Genomic DNA, 16717 nt, shown 5'->3' with positions numbered 1-16717 from the left:
TTTCAAAATAATACAACTCAATTTTCAACAATTCTAATATAATATAATATATTTTCAACACTCCCTCTTGTGATGATGATCATCATATGATGATTGTCTTTATTACATGTTTTATGCTGCCTCGTTAAAAACCTTACTAGAAAAAACTCAGTGGGATAAAAACCATAGCAAGGAAAAAAGAGTGCAGCCACGTAAACTCCCCATCATGTTAATATGAGTGATTCTTCACATATTCCATAGATTGCCCATCCCAATGTTGTATATATGCTTTCTGAATATCGTCGTGGGAAGTGCCTTTGTGAAGAGATCTGATGAGTTCTTCTCACTTGATTGAATGTAACAGATATCAATATCTTTATTCTTCTCAAGCTCTTGAGTGTAGGCAAAGAACTTTGGGGGGATATGTTTGATTCTATCACTTTTGATGTATTCTTCTTTCATTTGAGAAATACATGCAGCATTGTCTTCATACAACGTCACAGGCTTCTTGTCTACTGATAATCTACAAGAAGTTTGGATATGTTGTGTCATTGATTTTAACCACACACATTCACGACTTGCTTCATGTAATGCAATAATCTCGGCGTGATTTGATGAAGTTGTTACGAGTGTTTGTTTCTGTGAACGCCAAGAAATTGCGGTGCCTCCACGAGTAAATACATATCCGGTTTGGGAACGTGTCTTATGTTGATCAGATAAATATCCAGCATCAGCATAACCAATGATACTTTGATTGGTGTCTTTTGAGTACAAAAGTCCCAAATCTGTCGTTTCTCGTAGATAACGGAATATATGTTTAATTTCGTTCCAGTGCCTCTTTGTTGGATATGAACTGAATCTTGCCAATAAATTTACATCAAAAGATATATCAGGTTTAGTGCAATTTGCAAGATACATAAGGGCACCAATAGCACTTAGATATGGTACTTCTGGACCAAGAATAACTTCATCATCCTCACATGGACGGAATAGATCCTTTTCTATGTTTAATGATCTTACAACCATTGGAGTACTTAATGGATTTGATTTATCCATATTAAAACGTTTAAGGATCTTTTCTGTATAATTTGCCTGGTGAACAAAAATTCCACATTCTTTTTGTTTGATTTGCAAACCCAGACAGTACTTGGTTTTTCCAAGATCCTTCATTTCAAATTCTTCTTTCAAGTACATCATAACTTCTTGAATTTCTTTATTCGTTCCAATGATGTTCAAATCATCAACATATACAGCAATAATTACACATCTGGATGTTGTTTTCTTGATGAAAACACAAGGGCATATTGGATCATTTACATATCCCTTTTTCATCAAGTGATCACTTAGCCGATTATACCACATTCGGCCTGATTGCTTCAACCTATATAATGATCTTTGCAATTTTACAGAATAAAATTCTCTGGGTTTTGAACTTTGTGCTTCAGGCATCTTAAATCCTTCAGGGATTTTCATGTATATATTACTATCAAGTGATCCGTATAAGTAAGCTGTAACAACATCCATAAGACACATTTCCAAATTTTCAGACACTGCCAAACTAATCAAATATCGAAACGTAATTGCATCCATAACAGGAAAATACGTTTCTTCATAATCAATTTCAGGCCTTTGAGAAAAACTTTGTGCAACAAGTCTAGCTTTATATCTGACTATTTTATTTTTCTCATTTCGCTTTCGAATAAAAATCCATTTGTATCCAACAGGTTTTACACCTTCAGGTGTGAGGACTATAGGTCCAAAAACATTACGTTTATTCAGCGAATCCAATTCAACCTGGATGACATCTTTCCATTTGGCCCAATCATGACGAGTTTTACATTCACCAAAATATTTTGGTTCATGATCCTCATTTTCATTTATGATGTCACAAGCCACATTATAAGAAAATATCTCATCAATATCTTCTATGTCTTTTCGGTTCCATATTTTTCCAGTATTAATATAATTGATTGAGATTTCACGATTCTCGTCAGTTTGTGGTTCTGACAGAACATTTTCATCATCAGGTGTTTCTTCTGGAACACCATTTTCTATTTTATGATCATCGTGCTTCTCTATGCCTTTTATTTTCCGAGGATTTTTATCCTTGGAACCGACTGGCCTTCCACGCTTCAGGCGTTTAATGACATCATAAGTGTCTTCAATCTGTTTTTTGGAATTTCAATTCGAGTTGGGGCATTTACAGCATGTATATATGATTTTGTCACCCCTTTTGTGTCTGCAAATGCATCTGGCATTTGATTTGCTATTCTTTGCAAATGTACAATTTGCTGTACATCTTTTTCACATTGTTTGGTCCTTGGATCCAAATGTAACAATGATGGTACATACCATGTGATTTCTTTTTCGATGTGTTTCTTTTCTCCCCTTAACACTGGGAATATTTCTTCATTAAAATGACAATCAGCAAAGCGTGCTGTAAACACATCGCTTGTCTGAGGCTCAAGATATCGAATGATTGATGGACTATCATAACCGATATAAATACCAATTTTTTTTTGAGGACCCATTTTTGATCGTTGAGGTGGTGCAATAGGCACATACACCATACATCCAAAAATTCTTAGATGAGAGATATTTGGTTCTTTACCAAATGCAAGTTGCAATGGGGAGAATTTATGATATGCACTTGGTCTGATGCGAATTAATGCCACATCATGTAAAATTGCATGTCCCCATATAGAAATAGGGAGTTTTGTTTTCATAATCATTGGTCTAGCAATCAGTTGTAGACGTTTAATCAATGATTCAGCTAATCCATTTTGCGTATGAACATGAGCTACATGATATTCAACAGTGATTCCCATTGACATACAATAATCATTGAAAGTCTGGGATGTAAATTCTCCAGCATTATCAAGTCTTATTTTCTTGATTGTATAATCGGAAAATTGATTTCGCAATTTTATTATTTGAGCCATCAATCTTGAAAATGCCACATTTTGAGTTGACAATAAGCATACATGTGACCATCTGCTAGAGGCATCGATCAATACCATAAAGTATCGAAATGGTTCATATGGTGGATGAATTGGCCCACAAATATCACCATGAATACGTTCAAGAAATATGGGTGATTCAGTTTGGATTTTAGCTGGTGATGGTCTTATAATAAGTTTTCCAAGTGAACATGCTTTACATTAAAACTTATTATTCTGAAAGATCTTCTGGTCTTTCAGTGGATGACCATGTGTATTTTCAATAATTCTTCGCATCATTGTTGAACCAGGATGTCCCAATCGATCATGTCAATTTGTTAATATTGATGAATTATCTATTACCATATTTGATTCAATTGGACTTATATGTGTATAATGCAATCCAGTAGGGAGCATTGGTAGTTTCTCAACAACAAATTTCTTTCCTGACTTATATGTGTTAAGACACATATATTTCTGATTTCCATCAGTCATTGTCTCGATATCATACCCATGAGAATATATGTCATTAAAACTCAACAAATTTCTTTTCGATCGTGGTGAATATAAAGCATCATTTATCAAAATTTTTGTACCATTAGGTAACAAAAATTTCGCTTTACCAAAACCTTCAATCAAGTCTACAGGACCTGATATTGTATTTACCATTGTTTTTGTTGGTTTTTGTTCCAAGAAATATCTTTCATCTCGCAGAATAGTGTGCGTTGTACCACTATCCGGTATGCAAATTTCCATGATATTATTTCCATGTTTGCTCATAGCATTTTCCATATCAAACTTCACAAAAATGTAATAAAAAAAAATTAAGTACAATACAAATGTAAAATATAACATGCTTTATAATACAAAAATGCATAAAAAATACAAATTTATTACAATCTAGTCCCACCAATCTTTTAATCAATGTCTTCGAAATCATTCAAAAAATCTGCAGCACTGAAACTAGTTGAACCAATTAAATGGTCACTATTTTCAACAAAATTGGTCTCTTTTCCTTTCCCCTTTATCGATTCTTTATAGAGCTTACAAAGGTGCTCGGGGGCTTGACAAGTTCGTGACCAATGTCCCGGAGTGCCACATCTATAACAAACACTCTCGGTTATTTTTGAGTAATTTTCATTTTCACTCATGTTTTCATGCTGCCTTTTTAGTGGGTGGTGCGTGACGCTCTTTTGAGATGAGTTACTGAAATAACTATCTCGATTATTTTCATATCCACGACCGCGTCCACGACCACGGTCATTTCTACGTCCACGTCCTCGACCTCGTCCACGACCAAAATCTGGTCTATTCCTTTGATTTTGGTTTTCATTTTTCATTACGACATTTTCTTCAGGAAATGCCGTTGATCCAGTGGGTTCGGATTGATGATTTCTTACTAACAATTCGTTGTTCTTTTCCGCCACAAGAAGACATGCAATTAGTTCGGAATATCTCGAAAATCCACGCACTCTATACTGTTGTTGTAGAGTTATATTCGATGCGTGAAAAGTGGAAAATTTTTTCTCAAGCATTTCCATCTCTGTGACTTCAAGTCCACAGAATTTTAATTGCGAGACTATTCGATACATCGTAGAATTATAATCACTGACTTTTTTAAAGTCTTGGAATCTCAACGTATTCCATTCATCACGGGCGGTCGGGAGTATCACTTTCTTTATATGCTCAAATCTTTCTTTCAGCCCTTTCCATAAAGTCATTGGGTCTTTTTCTGTGAGATACTCACATTTCAACCCTTCATCAAGATGTCGGCGCAAGAAAATCATAGTTTTTGCTTTATCTTGTGAGGTTGATATATTATTTTTTTTAATGCTTTCACTTAGACCCAATGACTCAAGATGCATCTCAACATCAAGAGTCCATGTCATATAATTTTTTTCAGTGATATCGAGTGCAACGAATTCAAGCTTTGCCAAGTTTGACATGGTGGTACTAGAAAAATAACAATGCATTTTATTAGTTAATTTTCATTAATATGACAATACAAAATAATGGAAAAATGAAAATTACAAGTGCGTATACAAATAGATAAAAAGTATGTGGTGGAAAATCGCTGGTGAGTACAAGACTCGTGAGCATGATGATCATAATCGTTATGAAAATAGCCTTATAAATGCCATCATCTCCATCTTCGAAAAATCGAGTAAAAATATTTTGAGAGAAAGAGTGAATTTTGGTGTGATTGAAAATAAGTCTGAGTGAACATATTTATAGGCCAAAAACTAGCCGTTTGTGACCGTTGAGGGTAAAAAAAAATCGAGTATATGTTGAATAAAAATTCATGATAATGATGCCATGCATATAATGATAATCATAATTAAATAATTATGTATATCATATCACATTATTATAAGGTCAGTTTCGTAGACAACCTTTTATATAATATTGTAAAATTATACCAATATAGTTAGTATAAAGTCAGGTATAGTATATCATATCACATTATTATAAGATCGGTGTCGTAGACAACATTTTATATAATAACATGAAATTATACAAATATGATTATATTGTTTAAGAACCTTAGAGTCTTTTATACTTGGCATATCCCTTACCGGGAGTGTGGGATATCGTCTTAACATCCTCCCAGGATTTATAACAAGTTTTGAAAAAAAATTATTTTTTTTTTCATAACAAGATATTATATATTAATATATACACAATAAAAATATATAAACAGTAAAATAAAAATTCTTACTTGCTGAATATTTTTGACTTCTTCTTGTATTTTGGAGCGTTGGAAATTATAGAGAACTTTCGAGCGATCGTGCTGATAACGTGTTGTGAAAAGTAAAATTTATAAAACTAAAAAACTCAAAATATTCTCAACCTCCATACTTTAAATTTATTCTCTCAAATTGTGTTTTTCTACACAAATGGAGAGACCTATTTATAGATCTCAATGGAAGATTAGTCCAAAAATTAAATCATCATCATCTACATCATCACACACTAATTTTCAAAATAATACAACTCAATTTTCAACAATTCTAATATAATATAATATATTTTCAACAGTTTAAAATTTGTAATAACGTATCGCTGTTTTGTTTGGTCAAGTCCACTCGACATTGATTTCATATCCTTTATATTTAATTTTTGAACCTTTGTGACGGATTTCAATCCAAAACTCGATCGAAGTGAATTTCAAAATGGGTCTATATCTAATTATTTAAGTCCAGTGGAGCTTTATTATTATTATTATTATTATTATTATTATTATTATTATTATTATTATTATTGATGCCCCGGCAAGACAGGGTAGCAGGGCCACATATGCCTCGGGGAACAAGGACATAAAGAGCCAGGGATTACAGGGTTGTATTAAAGCAAGGGTGGCGGAACTGTAAGTCGGGACAGCGATTAAGACTCTAGTCCGACTATTTTTGGGATGAGTAGTGATGTCCCGGTAAGCCAGGAGGCCCGGGCCACGAATGACCCGGAGTGGTAGGGCCGTATTAAGGTAGCCCAGCAGCCTCAGGAGCCCGGAAAACCAGGTCTGCAGGACTTATATAAAGCCCGTATTTTAAGGGCATGATCCCCACGATTATCACCAACCCAAGCTTTCCGGGTTCATCGTACGTGACAGGCAAATATGGGCAACTACCACACCCACGATCTAGATCGTGGCCACTATCCGGGAATTGCGGAGTGACACTCTCACTTCAAGGCCTTTAAATATATGGTCACAGATATTTGTAGAGGTATGTTCACCTAAATTTCCAAAGCACTATACTCATTTTCTCTAAAAAGCCCACTTTATTTCTAAGTCTAACTTAAGCATCGGAGTGGCCCCGTCGGAACTTCCTCCGGCATCCCACTAACGTGCTTTTTATTCCCTTCTTTGGTGTGCAGATCACCTTGATTAAGGAAGGGCAGCTCATATATTACTTCCATTAGCCCGGCCACCACGTCAGGCCCACAACACTACCCTGATAGCCCGGGCTCTGGTTTTACAACCATCATCATTGGCGCCGTCTGTGGAAAGCTTGTTCTATAGACGTAGATATGGCTTCTCATGATCAAACATTACCTGGAGACCATCAGCCAGGGCGGAATATTACCATTCCCTTGGAGCAGTTAGAATCATTTGTCCAAGATGTGGTACGGAAGTCGTTGATAGCTGCAAAGCAGCCACAATCAAAGGACATAACAGTGGAGGAAGAAGGAAATCAGGGTAATCCAAACCCTATTGCCCAGGTTCAACAAGGAGAAGAAGAAGAAAGCTCTTGGATGCACTCAATACAGCCGTCCATGGCAGATGAGTTGCATGAGCTCAGGAGGAAGGTACAGAAGTTGGAGGAGGGGGGTTCCCAAATGGCTTGCCCTATCAAAATTCCGGGTTGCCCTTTTTCACAGGAGGTGATAGAGGAACCCTTGCCACTAAATTACAAGTCGGCTAAAATCCGGGAATACGATGGGAGCACAGACCTAGAGGAGCACCTGGCTCGGTTTGAAAATGTAGCCATGTTACATTGCTATGGAGATAAGATCAAATGCAAAGTCTTCCTAACCACTTTGGTGGATTCTGCCCAAAGATGGTTTGAGAAGTTGGAGCCCCAGAGTGTTCAATCATTTGCAAAATTCAAGCAAGTGTTTTTGCAGCACTTCGGCAGTAGCAAGAGGTATAGGAAAACTGCCTATAGCCTTTTTGAAGCAAAGCAGTCAGGAGAGGAGTCTTTAAGAACCTATATCAAAAGGTTTAACAAAATTGCTTTGGAGGTCCCGACTTGTGCCCAGGAGACCAAGATCACGGCTTTCACTCAAGGTCTTCGGGAGGGGGAATTTTTCAAATCACTGGTGAAAAAAGCACCCCGGACCTTCGAAGATTTGCTGGCTCGGGCTGAAAAATACATTAACATGGAGGAAGCTCAGAGGCAGAAAAAGGAGGTGGCCCGGCGGGAGGGAGGCCGGGAACAAGGAAGAAGTAGAGAGAACCATGATCCCATGGGGCGATTGTCCCGGTATGCTCCGTACCGAGGGACCCGAGATAAGGCTGTTCATATGTGTGAAGAAAGGGTCGACACACAGACCCCTGTTTCTAAGGAGAAGCTCTGGAAGTACTGTGCACTTCATCAAGAGTGCACTCATGACACCAGTGAGTGTCGAACTCTGCAGCAAAGACACCAACTGCCTTATGCTAGAGATGGTAGGCCGGTCCCAAAAAGCCCCGAAGCGTGCCTTGGTTTCGGGGGTCACAGACGTCGATTCCTCCCCGGGATGCCACCAGCTCTCGGGAAAAAGGAAAACAAGAAATGGATCATGCAAAAAAAGACAAAACATCTGGGGATGGGCCGGACAAAGGTATCATTAACATGATATCGGGAGGATCTACGGATGGAGATTCCAACCGGGCTAGGAAGGCCTGGAGTCGGAGGGAAAGCTTAGGGGTGGAGGAAGGAAGGCAGGGGGCGGGGCCAATCATCACATTTGGACCCCAAGACCTGGAGGGAGTAAACTTACCCCATAATGACGCCTTGCTTATACAAGCTCGGATCGCCAATTATGATGTTCGAAGGGTGTTCGTTGACTCGGGAAGCTCAGTGAATGTCCTTTTTCAAGAAGCATTCGAGCAGATGGATTTGCAAGGGTATGAGTTGAGCCCGGTAAAAACCGCCTTGTATGGTTTTGCCGGGCACACTGTCCAACCCCAAGGAGAAATGTTGCTGCCTATCACCTTGGGATCAGGAGATGAGAAGAGGACGGTCATGACAAGATTCACATTAGTGGAAGCACCTTCTTCCTATAATGTCATCTTGGGTAGGCCGGCTATGAACTCTTTCAAAGCCGTAGCCTCAGCTTACCATCAAAAGATCAAGTTCCCAGTGGGAGATAAGGTCGGAGAAGTTCGAGGAGATCAGCCTTCCTCTCGAAAATGCTATGCCAAGACAGTGAAGATAGACTACAAGAGGGCAAAACAGAATGGAAAGGTAGGAGCCTTGGGGGGAAGAGAAGTCTGTTCGGTGGAGGAATCTAAGAGCGAGTATGAAGAGGTAGAGATGGAGCCCGGGCAAACAGGGAAGTCTGTTAAAATAGCTCGGGATTTAGACGCATGGTTGATTGAAGCATTGAGAGGTTGCCTCATTCAGAATAAGGATGTGTTCGCCTGGGCTCAGGGTGATTTAGTGGGAGTTTCATCTCGGGTGGCAGAACACAAACTAAACATTAGCCCAGGTTCCCGACCTGTCCTACAAAAGAAGAGGCATTTTGGGGCCGAGAAGGATAAGGTGATAGCGGAGCAGGTTCAAGAGCTACTGCGGGCCGGGCACATCAAGGAAATACAATTTCCTACTTGGTTGTCCAACGTAGTGCTAGTACCAAAGGCCACGGGGAAGTGGAGAATGTGTGTGGATTTTCGGGATTTAAATAAAACCTGTCCCAAAGATTGTTACCCTCTACCCCGAATTGACCAATTGGTGGACTCCACATCCGGGTGTGAGTTGCTGAGCTTCATGGATGCATACCAGGGCTATCATCAAATTCCTTTAGCCTTGGAAGATCAAGACAAAGTCAGCTTTGTCACCTCGAGAGGTACTTTCTGCTACGTAGTGATGCCATTTGGTTTGAAAAATGCAGGAGCTACGTATCAGCGGATGATGGACAGAGTGTTCCGGGAACAGGTGGGCCGAAATGTGGAGGTATATGTGGATGATATATTGGTGAAGTCCAGGACCCAGGATAGTTTCTTACCCGACTTGGAGGAAACTTTTGCGACAGTTCGGCGATATGGGATCAAATTGAACCCGGCTAAGTGTATGTTTGGGGTGAAAAGTGGCAAGTTTCTGGGGTTCATGGTCACTGAACGGGGGATAGAAGTCAACCCTGAAAAAGTGAAGCTGTTGCGGGAAATGCCTTCACCAACATCCATTAAGGAGGTACAGCGATTAACCGGCCGGATTACAGCCCTGGCCCGATTTATAGCTCGATCAGCTCATCGCAGCTATCATTTTTTCCAAGTGTTGCGTAAAGCCCAGAGGTTCGGCTGGATTGAGCAATGCGAGCAGGCCTTTCAGGAGTTGAAGGAGCATCTGGCTAGCTTGCCTATCTTGGTTAAGCCGGAACCAGGGGAACGATTGTTGATATATCTATCCACTACAGAAAAGGCGGTCAGCACTATCTTGATAAAAGAGGAAAAGGGAGATCAGAGGCCTGTGTACTACGTCAGCCATGCTTTGAAGGGGGCGGAAGTTAGATATACGGAAATTGAGAAGATGTCCTTGGCTCTAGTAATAACGACCCGGAAATTGAGACCTTATTTCTTGTCTCACCCGGTAACTGTTCTTACTAATAGCCTCCTGGGGCGTATTATGACTCATCCAGATGCCTCGAGAAGACTCGTGAAATGGTCGGTGGAATTAGAAGAATATGATATTGAGTACCAGCCACGTAAGGCCATCAAAGCCCAGGCTTTATCGGATTTTTTGACAGAGGTGGCCGTTTTTGGCCGAGAGGAAGTATGGAGGGTTTTTGTAGATGGAGCAAGTGGTGCTGGAGGCAGTGGTGTGGGGATCATCCTGATCTCACCTGCCCAAAAGAAGATTGAGATAGCCGTGAATCTAGACTTCCAGGCTTCCAACAACGAAGCTGAATACGAGGCTGTGATAGCGGGGATGCAACAAGCCCGGGATGTCGGGGTAAGTCATATCATAATTTATTCTGACTCTCAGTTGGTTGTTCAACAAGTAAACAAAACCTTCTGTACTCGAGAGGAGAAATTGATAAAATATTGTAAGATGATTGAAGAGCTCGGGGCCAGTTTCAACACTTGGAGTATAGAGTAGATACCCCGGGAAGAAAATATGGAAGCAGACGCCTTGGCTAAAAGAGCGGCCGCGGGGGAAGGTGGTAGTAGAGAATCCCTTCTGCAAAGGGAAACGGTGGCTGCCATAGAAGCCTGGGAGCCGGTCCTCCAAGTAAACACATGGAAAGCCCCGATTGTCAAGTACCTAACTCAGGGGAACCTCCCGGAGGACAAAGGACGAGCCCGGATCATATGAAGACAGGAAGCCAGGTTTGCTATCTTGGGAGGAAGCCTGTATAGGCGTTCCTACCAGGGCCCTTTGCTCAAATGTTTGGGGGAAGGAGAAACCGAATATGTCTTGCGGGAAGTGGACGAGGGATGTTGTGGAAACCATGGAGGGTCTATGAGTCTGGTCCGAAGGGTGTTGCTGTCAGGATATTGGTGGCCAACTATGCAGGCAGACGCATCCAAGATTTTCCGGTCTTGTGAAGGATGTCAGAGGTTCGGAAATATACAACATAGCCCGACAAGCAACTTGAATCCGATATGGGCATCCTGCCCCTTTGATCAATGGGGTCTGGACATAGTGGGACCTTTTCCACTAGCCCGGGCACAGAAGAAGTTCTTGTTGGTAGCTGTTGATTATTTTTCCAAGTGGGTGGAGGCAGAGCCTTTGGCGAAAATAACAGAGGCCGAGGTGATGAAGTTTTTATGGAAAAGCATAGTATGTCGATTTGGGCTACCAAGAAAGCTGGTCTCGGATAATGGCAGGCAATTTCAGGGCCAAAAATTGGCAGACTAGTGTGCTGAGATGGGCATTAAGCAGGTTTTCACCTCGGTCGCCTATCCTCAAGCTAATGGCCAAACAGAGGTAACCAATCGTACTATTGTTCGGTCTTTACAGGCGCGATTGCATGGAATGGGGAAAGATTGGGTTGAAGAGATCCCGAGTGTGTTATGGGCCTATCGCACCACTCCACACACTGCAACACAAGAATCACCTTTTAGCCTGGTATATGGGTCGGAGGCTATTTTGCCTGTAGAGATCGGACAGCCTTCAGCTCGGATTAAAGCATATGAGGACACAGACGAAGGAGCCCGGGCACAAGAATTAGATCTCATTGAAGAACGAAGAGAAAAGGCGGCTCGTAGAATGGAGGCCTACAGAGCTCGGGTGATGAGAGCCTATAATCAGAAGGTCAGACCTCGGGAATTCCAAGAGGGAGAATTTGTGTTGAAAAGAGTTAATCCAGCAGGGGAAGTAGGGAAGCTAGATGCCCGATGGGAGGGACCATATAAGGTTATCAGAAAAGTCGGTGCCAATACTTGGTACCTACAAGATGGCCAGGGACGCCCCCTCAAGCGACCATGGAATGCTTTACATTTGAAGAAGTATTTTGTGTAATGATTTGTATTTAATGTTTTATTAATGAAGGATTTTTATCATGAAAGAAGGATTGGCTTTATATAAGCCCGAGAGGTTCCAGGCCCCGGCACCCATCATAAGCCCAAGGCATATATAAGCCCGGGAGGTTCCAGGCCCCGGCACCCATCATAAGCCCAAGGCATATATAAGCCCTTGGCATTATATAAGCCCGGGAGGTTCCAGGCCCCGGCACCCATCATAAGCCCAAGGCATATATAAGCCCTTGGCATTATATAAGCCCGGGAGGTTCCAGGCCCCGGCACCCATCGTAAGCCCAAGGCATATATAAGCCCTTGGCATTACCTACTCTTTTATTTATATATATCAGGCATTAAATAATGAATAACAAGAACAGAGAAGTTCCATTGACAACAGATTATGAGAGGAGGGGCTCCTGCGGCCCAATTACAAATAATAATTCAAAGTGCGGGGTTATTAGAGGGACCGACATCTGCATTTGTCTGACTCGGGGCAGCCTTCGCATTTTCAGCTCCTTGGGTGGCGGGGAGGGAGTCGATGGCCTTATCCAAGTCGGGAAAATCTCTCTTGTCAGAAGACTATAGGCCAGCTTCCTCGAATTGATCTCGGCATTTGTAAAATCCGACCTGGAAAAAGGTGTACGATCTATCTACCACTGTCTCTTGAAACTCAGCAGAAGATAGGAAGGTTGCTTTGAGCTCTTCCTCTGACTTCAGGCGAGTTTCCAGAGCTGACACTGCTTTCTCCGCTTTATCCCTTGCACTGGCCGCTTCAGCTTGAGCCTCTGCAGCTCGGTTTTCAGCCGCCCTCAACTCACCCGTAGTGGTGGCTAGAGCATCTCGAGCCTGCCCTAGATCAGCTTCAGAGCGGACACGGTCTAGCTGAGTAGAGTGAAGACCTTGCTCGGCTGCCTCCAGGGCTGAACGGAGACTAGACGTCGCTTGATCATGACTTTGTTGTGCCATCATCAAGTCTTGTTCCAGTTTTTTGATCAACTCCGCGGCAGCCTGAGACTTCTCAGCCTCTACGTGTGCCCGATCAGTCTTAATCCGACCAAATTTGGTCGCATCTTCATAGCTGTCCACCAGCATATGCAGTCCCTGAAAGCAGAGGTGTTAGAAATAGAAAACAGAACACGTTCGAGACTAGGAGAAGTAAACTTACGGATATAACCCGGTTGGTGCCCTCGAAATACTTCACGGTCGGGTTTTGGTTATAGAGGTGGAGCTGCTCCGCAGAAGTCAAAAGGTCCTTCAACATCCGCACTCCCCGGCCAGAGGCCCCGGCTTGGAATATATTTTCCCTTGCACCAAAGGGACTAGATCCCTGGGCAGCCTGGTAAAAGGGGGCCAATGGGGGGAAAGAGGGAGAGGAAGGAGCCACCTCTTCTGGGTTACTAAGAATGACCATTTCTGGCTCCTCTATGGTTTTCCTCTTCCGCGTCAAAGGAGAGGAGGGACCGGCAGCAGAAGGAGCCGGCTCATTCGTCCACCCTGCCTCCACAGATGGAAATGGCAGGGGTACGACAGAAGGTGAAGGAGCGGCGACCTCGGAGGTGACAACTGCAGTGGCAGCCTCCTCACCTAGGCCTTGTTGAGCCCTGCGTTCCTCCGCTAGTTGAAGGACTCGGGCCTTTCTCGCTGCCACTGCAGCCCTGGCTTCTTCCTTTTCCCGGGCAGCTGCCTTCTCGGCTGCCCGTTTCTGAGCAAAGGCCTGCTTCATCAGTCGAGATTTTTTCTTCTTAGGCGGGGCTGGGGATGCTGCGCAAAAATGATAAAAATCGGTACATTACAAACAGTTTGTAAGAGAAGCAAATACATGGTAACAGTAAAGCATACCAGGGACTGGGGCCGACTCATCATATGCATCAATAATCCGGTCAACCGGATCAGTTACCCGGGCACCCAGCCCGTAATCATTCAAAATTTTTTCCTCCAGGAGAGGGGCTGAAGGAAACTTCTGGTTTTCCACTAGCTCTTGGGTTCGGAGGTAGGGTTCCTCCAACTTATAATTTTTAGGGAGCTCGGGTTGAAGAGGAAGGGCCGTCAAGAATTGGGTAGGTCTGGTTCGGGCACCAGGGAGTTGAATATAAAAGAATCTCTCTTTCCATCCCTTCCACGAGGACGGGGTATAATCTAGAAACCGGGCATTCTGCCGGGCATTCAAAGAGAAAGCCATCTCCATGAAACGGCAGGCATAATAGTAGTGAAAGATGAGAGGGGTGATGGCTAAGTTGTTCGCTTTGAAAAGAACATAAGTGGCAGCCATCATGCGGAAGGCATTGAGATGAAATTGGTTCAAGGGAACCTTGTAAAAAGAAGCAATTTTATAATAAAAGGGATGAATAGGGAAACGAAGCCCATTCCTGAGCTTTTCCCTGAAGAAGGTATAGAACCCCTCGGGCGGCTGGTCAGCCCGGCCTAGGGGCCCCGGAATGAGAATCGAGTACGCCGGAGGAATGTTACCCATAAGCTTAAGTTCCTCTATGGATTCTGGGCGGAGGGTACTGGTAAAGTGGGAAAACCAGGGACTTTCGGGGTTTGGTTTGGGCAAAGGAAGGAGAGGCCCAGAGTCGGATATTTTAGCCTTACCCTTGTCCTTAGAAGGCCCGATTTTAGCCTTCTTCGGATGAGAGGAGGAGGGAGCTACTAGGGATTGGACATGGGAGGTGACAGGCGGGGGAGAATCGTGGCGTAAGGCCTCGGATTCTATATCAAAAGAGCCACGAACGTGGCCACCGGAAGTTGAAGATGTGGAATTCGACATGTTCAAAGGACAAGGAAACTTTAAGGTAAGATAGACAGAAAACTTACAAAAGAAAGCAAGCTTGCTACGCGGAGTCGCCGGAGCCGGAGAAGTTTAGTAGCAGGGAGGGAATACGTGAATAGGAAAAGTAAAGAAAAAGTGAAGGAAGGGGGTTTTGTTTTTATAGGCGAAGAGCTTTAATGCTGACCGTAGATGAAAATATGATCGAAGGGTAAGGATGATCTTGGGAAGTTGAACCGGGCAGTGTAATGATGACGCGGGCAGTCGAAAGGACAGATAACGTCTTCTGACACCTGCCCGTCTTTTCAAAATTCTAGGGTTAACGTCAGCCCTAGAATTTTTGGACATTACTGGACGATACACCCACAAGGCCGGGGTAGCAAGGCTTTGAACAGCCAGGGGCAGGACTGTAAGTCAGGACAGCGAGTGAGACTCTAGCCCGACTATTTTTGGGCTGAGTAGTGATGCCCCGGCAAGACAGGGGAGCAGGGCCACATATGCCCCGGGGAACAGGGACATAAAGAGTCAGGGATTACAGGGTTGTATTAAAGCAAGGGTGGCGGAACTATAAGTCGGGACAGCGATTAAGACTCTAGCCCGACTATTTTTGGGATGAGTAGTGATGTCCCGGTAAGCCAGGAGGCCCGGGCCACGAATGACCCGGAGTGGTAGGGCCGTATTAAGGTAGCCCAGCAGCCTCAGGAGCCCGGAAAACCAGGTCTGCAGGACTATATAAAGCCCGTGTTTTAAGGGCATGATCCCCACGATTATCACCAACCCAAGCTTTCCGGGTTCATCGTACATGACAGGCAAACATGAGCAACTACCACACCCACGATCCAGATCGTGGCCACTACCCGGGAATTGCGGAGTGACACTCTCACTCCAAGGCCTTTAAATATCTGGTCACAGATATTTGTAGAGGTATGTTCACCTAAATTTCCAAAGCACTATACTCATTTTCTCTAAAAAGCCCACTCTATTTCTAAGTCTAACTTAAGCATCAGAGTGGCCCCGCCGGAACTTCCTCCGGCGTCCCACTAACGTGCTTTTTATTCCCTTCTTTGGTGTGCAGATCACCTTGATTAAGGAAGGGCAGTTCATGTATTACTTCCATTAGCCCGGCCACCACGTCAGGCCCACAACACTACCCTAATAGCCCGGACCCTGGTTTTACAACCATCATCAATTATTATTATTATTATTATTGTTGTTGTTGTTATTATTATTATTTTAAAAATAATAATAAGTTCATCGCCACATGAGTTATTTATAATCATATACTAAAATCTGTTATCAAGTTAAACGCAATTTAGATGAATTTCAAATCCGATCTATATTTGTATAAGTTCAATGGAGTTTTTGAGTTCGTTTGAATTTCATAGATTTTTTTTTTATTTTTAAAAAGTGCTTTTTTAATTTTTAATTTTTAATTTTGGGCTTTGAAAAAACTTTAAATTTTACTTAAAAAATACTTTTTTAAATATTTAAATGGTCATGCAAACACCTTTTGATATCAAACGGAGCCTTTGTATTTCTGAAAATGATAAGAGTCCATTTAGTCATCAAGAAATTAATAGTTTTATATTTAATAAAAGGAAGTTGAATTCATTTCTTTTAATGCAATAGTTTTATATTCAATCAAGGAAGTTGGATTCAATTTTCTAACAAAAAAATTGAAAGTCCATAAAATATCTACAGGTTTCTGAATTCTAAATATCAATTTAAGATACACCGTTAAATAATAAGCAATAAACTTATGATCGAATATTTGTTACTTAAAATAATTAAATCATTAAATATTTATCATTTTGAAGAGTGAAAAAGTAGCTGTTTAATTAAATCTAGCTAAATCCAATAATCTCA

The sequence above is a fragment of the Henckelia pumila genome, chromosome 4, assembly GCF_033568475.1.
Source record: "Henckelia pumila isolate YLH828 chromosome 4, ASM3356847v2, whole genome shotgun sequence".
In the NCBI taxonomy this organism is placed as follows: Eukaryota; Viridiplantae; Streptophyta; class Magnoliopsida; order Lamiales; family Gesneriaceae; genus Henckelia; species Henckelia pumila.
The sequence above is the reverse complement of the archived record's forward strand: the minus strand, read 5'-3'. Positions refer to the sequence as shown.